Source organism: Panthera uncia, assembly GCF_023721935.1.
Source record: "Panthera uncia isolate 11264 chromosome A1 unlocalized genomic scaffold, Puncia_PCG_1.0 HiC_scaffold_17, whole genome shotgun sequence".
NCBI lineage: Eukaryota > Metazoa > Chordata > Mammalia > Carnivora > Felidae > Panthera > Panthera uncia.
The window spans coordinates 44,323,630-44,338,708 of NW_026057577.1; the positions used below are offsets into that span (position 1 = coordinate 44,323,630).

At 41.8% G+C, this 15,079-nt stretch overlaps 1 pseudogene; it reads right to left on the reverse strand.

The window, feature by feature from the left end:
- Positions 1 to 1,763: 1,763 nt before the first annotated feature.
- LOC125934920 (tubulin alpha chain-like) lies at positions 1,764 to 6,095 on the reverse strand (annotated as a pseudogene).
- Positions 6,096 to 15,079: the final 8,984 nt, after the last annotated feature.

Here is a 15,079-nt window from a genome sequence, read left to right on the forward strand (position 1 = left end):
ACTGTATTTACAATAGTCAAATTATGGGAGCAATCCAAATGTCCATCAATTGATAAATGGATAAAGAAGATGTCATATATATGTACAATAGAGTATTATTTAGCCATTAAAAAGAATGAAATCTTGCTATTTGCAACAACATGATCATGGACCTTATGATTTCACTCACATATGCAATTTAAGAAACCGAAGGGGAAGAAGAACAGATCAGAAAAAAAACAGACTCATATAGAGAACAGTTACCAGAGGTCAAGTGGATGGAGGGGGACTGGTGAAACAGATGCAGATTAAAAGTACACTCATTTTTTTAAGTAACTTATTGAGAGAGAGAGAAGGCACACGGGAGCACACGCGGTGGGGGGGAGGGGGCAGAGAGAGAAAGAGACACTCAGGCAGCCTCCATGCTATAAGCATGGAGCCAGATGCAAGGCTCAATCTGACAAACCATGAGATCATGACCTGAACCAAAATCAAGAGTTGGACACTTGACTGAGTCATCCAGGCATCACAGAAGTATACTCATCTTGATGAGCACAGACATGGAATTACTGAATCTCTATATTGTACACTTGAAACTAATATAACACTGTATGGTACCTATACTATAATTAAAATTTTTAAATTTTTAAATTTTTCAAATAAAATCGAGTGTAGCCAACAATTTTAATATTTTTTCCAGACCCAACTAATAGACTTAGTTTCACCATTTTAAAAATTTCTACAATTCATTTGCTTTTGCTTTTATCTTTATTAGTGTCTTACTCTGTTTTCTCTAATTCACATTATTTCATAAATTCTGGTTTTGGGTATTTAAAATTCACTAAATTCTTAATTTTAAGTATTTAATGCTATGAATTTTCCTCTGCAATTTGGCATTGCTTTATCAAGATCTCAGTCTCCAATATGGTGTTTTAATTTTTGTTAATACAGAGTTAATTTTTCTGACTGCTCAATCAATACTTCAAAGGACAGTATAACGTTTTCTGAGTATATAGCTTAATGTGTATCCATTAGAGCTATCCTACTCAGGTCATTCAGAGTCCATATTCTTTCTTTCTTTTAGCTTTATAACTATTGGCCGTAGTTAATAGGTAAGATTTAAGTTTTCTGTTATTTGAACATTTCTATCTATTCCTATATTTTCTGTAACTTTGGCACTGGTTTTCATGACAAATTTTTTAACACATTAAGTTATATCACGAGTTACATCTTTTACTGTAATCAAATGTCCTTTGTATCTAATTTAATGCTTTTTATTTAGAACACAACCATATAGTTATGATTGTTGCTTTCTCTCTCCCTCTCCCTCGCTCTCTTGGCATTTTCTTTGTTGTCTGTTTTGTTGGCTTGGGCCGCCCTAAAAAAATACCATAGACTGGGTGACTCTAAAAACAAAAATTTACTTTCTCACAGTTTTGGAGGCTAGAAAGTCCAAAATGGGGGTGCCAGCATAGTCACATTCTGGTAAAACTTTCCTGGCTTGGAGACTGCCACCTTCTGCATCTTCCCATGGCAAAGACTACATTCTAGTGTCTCTCTTTTTGCCAGGGCACCAGCTCTATCAGATCAGGGCCCCACCCTTTCAACCTCATATAACCTCAACCACTCTTTAAAAACTATCTCCAATATATAATCTCATAGAGGGGTTAGGACTTCAACATATAAACTGGGGGGGGGGGGAGGCAGGTTGGGACATGACTCACACTAAAGCAATCGCTGCACAACTCTCTACACCTTCAGCCTTTCTGGGCCTCACTGTTCTACACACGTGTCCTATATTGCATAGAACTGAACTCCACATTCTTTGTAAATACGAGTCTCTTAACAGGTGAGTGGGACAATTTACATTTATTGTTAAGGTTATATGTTTGGTCAAATTTGGGGACTCATTTTGTTGTTTTCTAAGCCTTTGCTTTGGGACATGATGGGAAAATCTTACAGGTACACATGGCAGAGTAAGACATGATCATAGTTGAAAGTGAAGACAATCTAATCAGAAAGCTTTAATATTTGTCAGCCAACGTTGAGGCTCAAGTCATGAGTGGGACATGCAAGAAGGCTGAAAGGGATGGTAATTAGTATTCCTCTCCTTGTTTATCCTCTCCTACTGAAGAATCCACACCAACCTCCTCATAACCCTTCTCAAAAGCAACAATGTCCTCACAGGCCTCAGAAAACTCCCCTTCCTCCATGCCATCACCCACCTACTAGCGAACAAAGGGACACTTGGCATTCACCAGGTCATACTTGTGGTCCAGGCGAGCCCAGGCCTCAGCAATGGCTGTGGTGTTGCTCAGCATACACACAGCTCACTGTACTTGGGCCACATCTCCACCAGGTACCACAGTGGGGAGGCAGGTAATTAGCACCAACTTTGAAGCCAGTGGAGCAGCAGTCCACAGACTTGATGCTGCACAGGTCTTGATGGGGGCATGGCAGCAATGCACCTTTAGGAACATGATGCCACAGCATGACAGGCAGCAAGCCATGTATTTACCATGGTGGAGGTCACATTTCACCCCCTGGTTGGCTGGCTCAAAGCATGCATTGGTGACCTGTTCTGTAGAAAGCTGTTCATGGTAGGCTTTATCAGCAGAGATTACAGGGCATATGCAGCCAGAACAAAGTGGATGCAGGGTTAGGGCACCAGGTTGGTCTGAAATTTTGTCAGATCAACATTCAGGGCTTCATCAAATCAGGGAGAAGCAGTGATTTAGGAATTCAATAGCAAGGTTTCGAGAACAGACACCACAGATGGTCTCATTGCCATGAAGGCAAAATCAGACTGCTCCACAGTGGGATGGGTAGTGAAGATGGAGTTGTAGAGCACAACTACATCTGTGGACATCTGGGGGGCTGGGTAAATGGAGAACTCCAGCTTGGACTTCTTCCCATATCAACAGAGAGAGGGAGGTGGACCCAGAACCAGCTCCCCCTTCAAAGCTGCGGAAACCAAGAAACTCTGAAGACATATGCACTCGTCAGCCAGTTTCCAAAATCGGCCCAAGACAAGGTCAATGATCTCCTTGCCAGCAGTGTAGTGCCCTAGGGAGTAGTTATTGGCAGCCTGTGAAGACCTGCTCAGGGTGAAAGAGGTGATGGTAGGTGCCAGTGCAAAATTCATCAATGATGGTGGGTTCTGGATTTACAAACACTGCCCTGGACACATGTTTGCCAGCACCCATCTCACTGAAGAAGATGCAAGAGTCATCCCCTCCCCCAGTGGTCTTCTCACTTGGCATCTGACCATCAGGCTGGATGCCATGTTCCAAGTAATATGGCTCCCAGCAGGCACTGCCAATCTGACCACCAGCCTGGCCAACAGGAATGAAGATGCCCTCATACATGGTGGCTACAGCTTAGCAGGCACCAGCTACAGAAGCAGACACTGGGTCCTGGTTACTGTTGCCAACAAACTAAGAGTCAAGGTAAGTCGCACACTCGGGTACTCATATTTTATGTTCTTATTCCCTTCTCTTGCTTTTGATATTCCACTGTGTAATCTGTTTTGCTATAATGTCACCTTGATTTTTCCTCCTTTTAATAGTTTTTTTTGTTTGTTTGTTTCTTTGGTTTTTGGTTTTTTTTCTTTGGTTTTTCTTGCCTAAATGAAAGACTTTGTCTTCAAGGGCCAGTAAATGTCCTTGGATACGTGTCAATGCTAATCATTCTGTATCAGTTTTCTCTGGGCCACAGTGCAGCCTTTTCATTTGGAGACTCAAGTCTTATTTAATTTTCCAAAGCATTTTACTGAGTATCATCTCCAGGCTTCTTCTTAAAGGATACCAATAATGCATATGCTGCAATTCTTTTGCCTTCCAGATCTTTCGGATTCTCTTTCATCCGTTCTATGTTTGTTCATTTCTAGTCTATTTTTGCTTGCTTTTCTTAATCCTGTTCCCCTCTTCATCACGGATGTCAGCAGTGCCTGTTCTCCTTTGCGTTTATTCCAAGGTGCTTGCATTTCAATGGCGGCTCTATTTTTCTCTTCTGCTTCCTTCCTGAGCTCTAGAAGTTCTTGTTTCATCTCCATCTGTGATGTCCCTATTATTTTCCCCAAGCTCTCACTTGCTCTGCTTACACCTGTTTTGTTAACTTGCCTTAATTCATAGCCATTTACTTACTCATCATTTTCAACATCTTGGTGGCCACTTAGTATTGTGAAGAACCCTTTCTGCCATACATATATCTGTCCCTCCCTCATGCCTTTTGTCTTATACCATCTTTACATGGAACCTGTTCTGGTTGCCTTTGTGTACTCATCTGTCAATTACATACACTCTTCTGGGACTTTGGAACTAGTTCATGTTGGGAAGGGGCAGGGCAGTACTTCCAGGCTAGCAGAAATTCTCCCTGGTTCAGGGAGAAACCCATCATGACAAGGTTGTATATGCAATTAACTTTAGCTTTTCCCTCTCTCCAGCCAACAAACACAGGCAGCTACAGCGCAAGGCATAACTTGGCTTCTCTTCCACCCACCTCACCAGGAGACAGACAAAAATGGCATTTCCACAGTTTTTTGTTTTAATTCAACTCTGCCTTTCCCATTTCTCTGTGTGATGAAGTAAGGTCTAGGGATCTAGTTTCCCTACCACCACAAGTAGATGCCATTCCTATGATTCCAAAGAAGAAATTGGTTTTGCCCCCTCAGAACACCATCTGTGTAAGAAAATGTTTTCCTTCCAACTGTGTCTGAAATCTACACCTACAAACACCCCTTCCAGGAGCCTTCCTGGACCTGTACTTGATCTTTACTGCATTGGCAGCTCTCCACATGTATTATCTTTTGCAGGTTAGTCTTTAGTTTTATCAAAGGTGACATTCTTATTTCTGTCCTCCATTTTTCTTTCTGGAAAATTCTAAGAAGTATAGAAAAATATCTTTAGTATGTCCTGTTAAATCAAAGCCCCAGTATTTATAAAAGGTATAGATTAAAGTGAACACAAAGATTAACTTTAGGGAGAAAATGTGCTGGCAGGCAGACACGTATCCTGAGAACTGATAGTGGAAGGGAGGGAACAATTACTTTATCAGTGCCTCAGCTGAGGATAAAAGAACCCATGTTCGGACTATGTATATGCTAGTCCCTCCCTGTAAACTCATTTCCCCCCAGCACCAGTGTTTTGTCTTATACCTCTCCTTAGAAACTTTGGTACTCAAAAGGTGGTCCGTGGACCAGCAACATCAGCCTCAGATGGGAGCTTGTTAGAGATGCACAATCTTAGTCCCTAACTCCAGCTCAAAATAGGAATCTGCATTATAACAAGATTCCCAGGTAACTCACATACACAGTAAGTTTGGGTAGCAGCATCTGGTCTCAGCTCTAGTATCCCTTCCCTCCGCTGACCCAGTCATCTGAGGCTCCTTTGTTGCATACTCCAAAGACATTTCTTCTGAGCTCTCACTCTGTAATTATCCATTTACTAGAATATGTTTAGAAAAACATATTCATCTGTATGTCCCCCACTAAGGTAGTGCCAAGCTCCCTAACTATCCCACAACCAATAAATAAATATTTCCTGAATGAGTAAGTGCATGTCTACCATATTCTATTTATGTCTCAAACCATCTTCAGTGCCCATTGGCCCTTGCTCATTCTCCCTTCAGTGGCCTCCATGCATCAACTCATCCATGTCTATATCCACCTGCTAGAACTGAGCAAGGAAACAAAGGAATGAATGGTATCTCAGAAAATCCAAGAAATCTCATCATTCAGTGCCATTTTCCAACATCTTACGTACTTGTAAACGGCACAAAGAGATCCTGTTACCTGAGTGTTATTTTGGAAAATCTCATCATTATTCCTGTGTGGGAAGGGAAGACATTTCCCTGGCACTGGAGCAGACACCCAGCGCCCACAGCCCCAGCTCAGAGAGGATGTGCTGCAGCAGGAAGGTCCCAGTGACAAAGGAGGGGCCAGACGGGGTGGGAGACACTGAGAAGAGCTTCCCCTGCTGCTGTGCTCACACTCAACTCCAGTAGTGCAATTGTTCCTGTCCACTGCCCTCACCAGGTGTAGGGGAAAGTGCCATTCTCAGCTGCAGGGGGCTGTTTTGATGAGCAAGGAATGAAAAGTGACAGCTTGAAACTAGTTTCCCTACGTGGATAATTAAACCTTTACTAAATATAGTAAGTTTAAAATGAATGTTCACAACACTGAAACAGAACATGCTAATTCTAAAAATACAGACTCCCTTGCTGTGGAAGTCCTCTCAGGAAAAGGGGACAGTGAAGCGCAACGATGATTTCATCCCTCCTGACCTCCACCCCCTACCCAGTGAGCCAATATGTTCCAAGAGGAGGGTCACCACATGGCAGGGGGAGAAGCCAGAGCTGTTAGCAGACACTCCATGAAACTCTGAGGAAACTAATGGTAGGAAATCAAGGAAGGAGAAGTGATAAGGCAGAAGTGCTCTCTGTGGGATCCTGCCCAGCACCAAATCAAGCCAACAAGCTCTTGTTTTTTTAATCAATAAATGCAAATCTCGAGTTCGTATGGGAAAGAAATTTCATTAGCTTTGCATTGGAGTCCATGATGCATTTTGTTAGAAAGGACATTCCAGTAAGAAAAACTTTCTTTGAGGAAAGTAAACTCTCTAGGGAGGAACTTTCCTGAACGATTTAATCACAGATGACCTTGACTCTCTATGACCTCAAAAGCGATTACACCCAGATCTCAAAGAAGGCTGTTCTTTGATCATAAAATTCTCCTTTGCAATTTACGTGGTGTAATAACAACCTGTCAACAAAGCTTCAAAGAGTTGTCTTCACTTGGTATTCTTGTCTTCCCAACCTGCTCTCTCTGGAGCCCACTGCGACCAGAGTCAAAGTGTGTATCATGGGCATAATGTCCCCATGTTTTTCCTTCCAGTGGTCAGCCCCTAGTTGTGCCAGGAGCATGTGGCAGGGCTGGTCACCCCCTTCCTGAAAATCCTCACCTTTCACTCATCTGGTTCTTGATCCACCATTCCCTCTGATTCTCCTCTGACCTCAATAGGGACAACTTCACTGGCACAGAAAGTTGCATTTTGCTGATATGTGACCTCATCTTCAGTGACCATGCTTTCTATTTTTGGAAGGCTTGAGTTTTCTTCACAGCAAAACCAAGTATGTGAATATGATACTTTGCTCTTCCAAAATGTAATGTGTCACTGAAAGTCACATTGTGTCTTCAGAAGGCACCATCCTCAGGGGTCGCAGCACTGCTACATCCTCTGTGGTTCAACCTCAACCCTTCAACTTTCCAGTCTTCCCTCAGCACCAGTCCAGTGCAGTAGCTCAGTGGCACAGCTCTAGACAACAATAGCCAGTTAATTCTCTACTGGAGAGAGGGGAACTCAGACATCCACATAAAACTCTGGCTACCCTCAGCCCAAAGGGTACAAAGCCGGAAATTTATTTCCTCCATAATTTCATGCCACAAAGTTATTTGTACTGCTTATCACATCTATACTTAAAGATGTGATAAATACAACTAAGAAATTATTCCAGAAGAGAAGACAGCAAGAGTTTTGGTGTGTTTTTGTTTGTTTTTGTTTTTAAAGAATTGGGGGCAGGGAATGAGGGGGATTTGGGGCCAGGAAAACTCTTTTTCAGGGGTACAAAGGGCTACTGTGCTCCTCCCACTCTGTAATTCTCAATATAACAATCTGCCATACTTCTTTTCAAGGAAAAAGGCCATGTTCACAATAAGCTCACTTCACTTACTCCTGTTTTAGCACTTGTGACATTCCTGACCTGTCCTCCAACTCCACAGGCAATAATCAAACCAGATCAATTACAAGAAATTACAACAATTTTACATATTCTGAAACTAGCTGCATGACATTTCAGTTGTTTTTTTTTTTGTTTTCCAAATATATCAGTCAATAAGTTAGACTTTAAAGGAAATCCTGGTTGTTTCAAGAAATCTTTTACCTCTGTGTGAAAATTACTTCACCTGACAAATGCTCAGCCATCTTCTGTAAATGGTAACTCATTTGTAATCTACAAGTTTATAGAGCTAAAGAATTCTTTTAGCATAACTTACATAAAAGACATTCTTAACCTCTAAAATTTAATGGGTGTTTTATATTGTGTTTACTTTTTCCATGGGAGCCAAGAAAGAAATCTAGCATGTCTGACACTTTTAAGAGATGTGCTTGTTCTGTATTCTTAATCCAATTCAAAATGTTCAAAGTTCAAGAGAAAGTGCTTAAAAGGAAGTAATTTCAATGTATATTTATGCCACAATGACATTTGTAACATATGTATTATATAATGTATAATTTATAATTTCTAGAATTTACTTTGTAAAATTTTCAAATAGGATCTATCAATATTTATGAAAGGGTGGAAGGAGTTGAGATATTATCTACTTTTTTTTTTAAATACTCCCCTTTTACAAGCATATGGTCAGTTCTTTGTTCATTGTCTTAGAGAAGTGGTAAACTGAGGCAGAAAGCAGACAAGGCCTCTGAAATTTCCTAGCATTGATTTCTGAGTATGTGTGTGACAATAAACACTTAAGGCTAAGAAAATGAACTGAGGTCTTTACAAAGTGTCTGAGACAAACTAAAAAGGAAAAGATAAGAATTTCTTACCTCACCTTACCACCACTCCAGAAGAAAATAAAAAGGCTTCTCTACAAAGGAGAGCAGAGCCTAGGGGTCAGGGTGTCCTAAGAAAAGGGTCCCCCAGAAAGACAGTGGCTGCAGCCAGCCTCCATGCAGGGATTCTGGATTCTCAGCCCTTCAGAAAAGTAGGAAACTGTACCAACACAGCCCTCCAAGTAGAGGATGACTGTAATAAGACAAGACACCACAGTAAAAATGCCATGCAGACAGGCACTGGGAGTAACTGGGCAGGCTTCTGCAAGGCCCAGGGACTCAGGACCAGGACCACATGTGTAGACAGTCATTCCCCCCAACAAGTGCTTAGGACCGAGTCATCTTCAACATTATCCACATTTCCTAGAATAAAATATTTCCCGCAGATAAAAAACATTAAGACATAAAAAGTAAACAAAGCAGGTGAGTGACAGAACTGAACATAGTTCTGTTTTCTTTTTGATATATCGTGTCATCCTCAGAAAGTATTCCAACCACTGTATCATGAGACATCCTAATGGCCAATATAAGTATTGTTTAACTAACTGTCTGGCATCACTAAGTCTAGAGACATTTGCTTTCTCTTGTTGAACGTAGCCACGTACGTTCTCGTGTTGAACGTAGCAGGGGAAACCCTGCTAAAAATCAAACATAAAATTTAAATGTAGGTTGTTGAATTTTCAACTTCAGCAGAAGTCACAATCTTGCCCAGGCTCTTATGTGAAAATGACAGCACGGATTTGGAAAGAATGAAGTCCTAGAATGTGGAAAGACCACAGCTAGTTATAATGAAATGAAACTTACAAACCTGAAGGGCCGGGTCCCCCTGAGTCCTCCCTATCAGTGGAAGTAGCCTGCCCTCTTTTGTCTGGGGACATCAGCCTCTTGTAGCCACTCTCTTCTCCAAAAGCATAATTCTTATCAGGCTTCAGGGTGTCAGGCACACAATGTAACACGGGAGCAAAGAGCTCACTCTCCAAAAGAACTCAAAGATTTTGCTAAATTATTGGCATAAATCTAAGAAATACACGTGGAAGTAGATTCTAAGAGTGTTAGAATAGGAGGACCAAACAATGTTAGATTGGGCTACATTTGTTGATAGGAGTGTATTTACTAGAGATTCTGAATTTAATGTGTTAGCTCATGTAGAGAGAAATGGCTATAACAACTGATGTGGCTGGTTGACTGAAACTTGGTCTCAAAAGTGGTCTACATGTAATGAGGTTGAAATATCAGGGAATACCAAAGCTTAGGTAGATAGGAAGGTTCAAGCAGATTTATCATGTGTTACCTGCACAGTCCCAATTATATTCCCCAAGGCCCAGAATATATTCACTTCATTAAACATTGGTAAGTATACAATTGGGTAGAGCACCTGTAACCTCAAAAAGGATTGCTCACCTTGCAGACCAAGAGTGACCATGAAGAGTTTCATTGATAGGAGACCCCTGATGTCAATGGGAAGATAGGATTCCAGAGGAAGAGAAGGCATGAGGCGGCAATTTACCACCAAAGACCAGGAGAACACACTCACAATGAAGGGGACCAGGGATGTAATGGTGATCTGTTAACAGGATTTAGCAAGAAAAAACTCTAGGTCTGGTGGCCAAATACCTAGCTTGAGTTGAAAGGGAAAAGGTATGGGGAAGACTTCTCAAAGAGGGCATAGTGGGAAGAAATTTATCTTGTATGTGAATTCCTACCCAAGGGCATCCGCTATGGAAGTTCTTTTAAAAAATTTTTTTAATGTTTATTTTTTAGGGAGAAAGAGAGATAGAGCATGAGCATGGAAGGGGCAGAAAGAGAGGGAGACACAGAATCTGAAGCAGGCTCCAGGCTCTGAGCTGTCAGCATGAAGCCCAACATGGGACATGAACTCACAAACTGCAAGATCATGACCTGAGCTGAGATTGGATGTTCAACTGACTGAGCCACGCAGGCACCCCATCTATGGAAGTTCTTTAAAACCATGCTGGCTGACACCAGTCACATTCTTTCCCAAGATATTCCAGTGTTACTCAAAGGCCCCCTGAGCTTAGTGGCCAGAGTATCAGGGTTGGAGGCTCTGAAAAAACAAACCAGATCTCTCCTTAGTAAGGCTGACCTGGCTACAATTACTGCCTATTTTCTCATCAGCCAATAGCAGAGATCAACACTGAGCCCGTGATGTGGTACCATTTACCAGGGGAACCAGCCAGCCACCTGGTAACAGCTTCATTACCTTGGACTTATTTCCATTAAGGAGAGAATGGGGATTAATCCTCACTGTACTAAACCCAAACTCTGGATAGGGATTGGTCTTTCTGCCTGTAACACCCCTATAAAAACCACCCATGAACTAAAAAAATGCCTCATCCACCATCATCATATTCCACACAACACTGCTTCTGATCGACTTATTTCATAGCAAATTAAGTACAACAGTGGACTTATGCCCAACTAATCCTATGTTATTTCCATCACATACACCATTGCCCAAAGCAACTGGGCTGATTCAAACTCTGGATAGCTTACTGACCACTCAGTTATAGCTCTGTTTGGGACAAAACACTGTGAAAGACTAAAGCTTATGCCTTGACTCCGACTTCGTATGGTGCTCTCTCCCCCATAACCAGAATACATGGAACTGGAACTTAAAGAGTGGAAATAAAAGCAGCTCTTCTCACTAAATACCTAACAATCCTTTTGCAGAATTTTTGCTTCCCTTCCCAGCCACTCTGAGCACTGCTGACTTGGAGGTCTAAGTTCTCAAGGAGGCAGCACTTCTACCAAGGGACCTAACAATGGTTCCATTAAACTGTGGGGGAATAGGCCACTTTGAACTCCTTATGCCACTCAGTCAACTGAGAAAAAAAGAAGTACTTCTATTGGCTGAAATGATTCTGTTTACCAAGAGAACTGGGGATGCTACTAAACACTGGAAGCAATGAGGACTATATCTGACATACAAGGGGACCCTCTGGAAGCAGCAGCAAAGTTAATGTTAAACTATAGGAATCAACTTTTTCAAAACTGCTATTATTGAGAACTCAGACCCTTACAATGAAGGTTTGGGTCACTCAACCAGGTAGAGAACCCTGATCTAAAGGCAATGAGAACAAGGGCAGGCAGTAAAAGAGACCAACCACAGGTAGTAATGACAGCCTCTTAATTACTGAAATAAGAACTGTATAGTTTGTATTTTCTCTTTGTATGCTGTTTGTAGGAGTTTATATTAACCATTTTTCTTTTTTCTTCCTTTCTTCCCTTCACTATTTTATAAATAAGTTGTTTAACTTAGCCTGTAGATAAGAGAACACCCAATGGGATTGTGACTGAATTTGGAAAATAAGTAATACAGGCAGCTAAGGATACAAATGACTGTTGACATTTTATGTCTCCTCATTCAGAGGAAGGGGTGAGAACTTCTGCTCTTCTCTGAAGAACAGAGCTGGCTTTGTGATGTACAAAAGTTCAAATGTGGGGGTGCCTGGGTGGCTCAGTAGGTTGGGCATTAGACTTCAGCTCAGGTCATGATCTCACGGTCTGGGAGTTTGAGCCCCACATCAGGATCTGTGCTGACAGCTCAGCACAGAGCTGACAAAAACCTGGTTTGGATTCTGTGACTCCCTCCCTCCCCCTTCCCTCTCTCTGCCTCCCTCCCCCACTTTTTTAAAGGGGCACCTGGGTGGCTCAATTGGTTAAGTGTCCGACTTGGGGTCAGGTCACATTCTCACTCTTTGTGGGTTCAAGCCCTGCATCGGGCTCTGGGCTGAGAGCTCAGAGCCTGGAGCCTGCTTCAGATTCTGCGTCTTCCTCTCTCTCTGCCCCTCCCCCACTTGTACTCTCTCTTGCTTTCTCTCAAAAATAAACATTAAAAAACACTAAAATTGTTTTTTTTTTAACATCTATTTATTTTTGAGACAGAGACAGAGCATGAACAGGGGAGGGGCAGAGAGAGAGGGAGACACAGAATCTGAAACAGGCTCCAGGCTCCGAGCTGTCAGCACAGAGGCTGACGCGGGGCTCCAACTCACGGACTGTGAGATCATGACCTGAGCCAAATTCGGACGCTTAACCAACCGAGTCACCTAGGCGCTCCGAAAAAAAAAAAAAAAAACACTAAAATTGTTTTTTAAAAAGTTCAAATATTTATCAAAGGATGTGTGTGGAGACTAAGGTGCCATAGTAGTTCACTGCCAGTCATTGATTTATTACCTCCCAACTCCAGATCCACCCTTCCCTGCCCTACTCTACACCCTGGGAACACCTCTCCCCGGACAGCTGGTGCCATATTCTGTTTCGTTGGTACAATTCAAGGGGAGAAACAGCAAGGTATAGCAGAATGAATATTCTTCCATTCTTCCTGGGTCTTCTGTCACCAGCTGCATGTAGGAGACCCAGTGGCACCTGCCCTCCGGCAAATTTCACCAGCTCCCAATGAGGGCTTCCAAATGAGTTTCACTTCCATCCCAGGAGACCTCTTTCTTGCCAGCAATATGTAGAACATCCAGTGGTACCCCCTTCCCGCAGATTTGCCAAACCATAGTAGGCACTTTCCTGCTCATGGTACTAGACCGCTGGCACCCCAAAAGACAGCTGACTGTTCAGCAGCCTTGGCCGCTGACACCTGAAAGAATTGCACTAGGCAGCGGGCTACACACAGCCTGTCCTTCTCCAGTAACATCTGGATCTCAGCATTGGGATGAGGGTGAATGAACCATCTCCAAATGAATTCCTTCCTTGAGGATTGACTGTCAGCTCTACATAGAGTAGCCACAGATACTTTATTATGTGGTAGTTATCGTAGCTACTTCCTAACTTGGTATTCCTGTTTTTTAGAGTCTAATCTACCCCTTTTGTAATTAAACAGGTTTTTCTAACTAATAATTCGCCATATTAAATTTTCCCTATTCAAATTACTGGTGTGACTTTGTTCTCCTCTCTGGACACTGAGTGATACAGTTCCCTTGAAGAAAGAATCCCCTTTAGAAAACTTCTAATTTTTCTAATTTTTCCCCCCACAAACGAATATCAAAACATTACAGGACTTTGAACAGGATGTTTCACAGTTGGAATTATAATATTTGCCTTTAAAAAAAAATGTAGTGTTTATTTTTGTGAGAGAGAGAGAGAGACAGATCGAGTGCAAGCGGGGGAAGGACAGAGAGAGAGGGAGACATTGAATCCGAATTAGGCTCCGGGCTCTGAGGTGTCAGCTGACTGAGCCACCCAGGCACCCCTAAAATTCAGAAAACAGTCTGACAGTTGCTCAAAATGTTAAACATCCAGTTCCCATATAATCAAAAATTCCACTTCTAGGCAACACATGCAAGAGAAATGAAAGCATACACCACACAACTTGTCCATGAATGTTCATAGTAGCATGATTCATAACAGCCAAAAAGTAGAAACCATCCAAATATCCATCAACTGGTGAAAAAAATGTGGTATACACATAAAATAGATTATTTAGCCATAAAAGGGATGAACATAGGGCACCTGGATGGCTCAGTCGGTTGAGCATCTGACCTCGCCTCAGGACAGCAAAGAACCTGTTTTGGATCCTCTGTCCCTTTCTCTCTCAAAAATAATTTTAAAAAATCAACATTAAAAAAGAGGGAATAGATTTACATGTTTTAACATGGATGCATCTTTAAAGTTTCATGCTAACTCAAAGAAATCAGAGCCAGTTATCAGAGACCATACATTGTAGGATTCCATTTGAATGACACTTCAAGGACAGAGTGATCTATACAGACAGAAAGTTAATTAGCATTGCCTAAAGCTGGGGCAAGAGGAATGAGCAGGAATGGGGACAGACAGCTAATGGATATGGGATTTCTCATGGAAAAGTTCTCAGATTGTGGTAATCTGTACAACTCTGAAAAATATGCTCAAAACAGTGAACTGTACACTTTGAATACATCAATTTAAATGTATGTGAGTTATGTCTTAATACAGCAGTTTTGAAACTCTGCCTTCTAAAAGTGGCTTTAGCTCTGCCAGCGTAGCTCCTGAAATGTATCCAAGGGAAGCGAAAATAAAACCAAGAACTAAACCCAATAAATCACAAAATCTTTTAACATTTTATCTATTCCTTGGTTTCATTTGATTTGCTTTTAATAAAAATTGTTTTTGAAAAACATCTGAGAGGAGAGTGGATGACTTTTTTCAGAGGTTTTTTAATAGTCTGTTTCATCCAATTGCCTGAAGGGTATGCTTTGTGAATGTGATTTAATGATTCTAAATCAATGGTAAAGATCACCTCAAAAGAGATAATAACCAGGAAAGTGTGATGGAAAATGCCACAGGGTGTCCCTCTGGTTCCAGCTCTTTGAAGAGAGACTAGAGCTTTGGAAGGCACTTTCACCACCCTGGACCTCTCTGCTCATCTGTACTATCAGCATGTTGAGAGAAATGGTCTCTGAACATCTGTGTCCCCAACATTCTGGGAGGCTGAGATTCTGTTGGGGGGGGGGGGGCGCGGAAATGTAAGCAAATTTTGCAAA